The sequence below is a fragment of the Penaeus monodon genome, chromosome 19 (assembly GCF_015228065.2).
Source record: "Penaeus monodon isolate SGIC_2016 chromosome 19, NSTDA_Pmon_1, whole genome shotgun sequence".
Lineage (NCBI taxonomy): Eukaryota > Metazoa > Arthropoda > Malacostraca > Decapoda > Penaeidae > Penaeus > Penaeus monodon.
The window spans coordinates 731,109-731,357 of record NC_051404.1 but is presented as its reverse complement, the minus strand read 5'-3'; positions in this window follow the sequence as shown (position 1 = coordinate 731,357).

The following is a 249-nucleotide window of genomic DNA, read 5'->3' as shown; positions in this document are numbered from 1 at the left end:
TGCTCCCATTTGTCTTAGCTCGCCCTTGGGTACATCCCCTTTGGGTTTTCGAGAGAAAGAAAAGGGGACGTTTCTCTTTGCTGCGGCTTTTTAATTTCCCCCTTTTAATGACCTGGCCCAGGGGGATGGGAAAAGGGGACGGTGGGGCGTAACGGGGAGGGGGGGGGGGATCTGAGGCTGCATTGCTTGTGACGAAACCTCTTCTCTCCCCCTCCTTTGTGGAGCTGGTGGTTGGAGGGTGAGCAATGA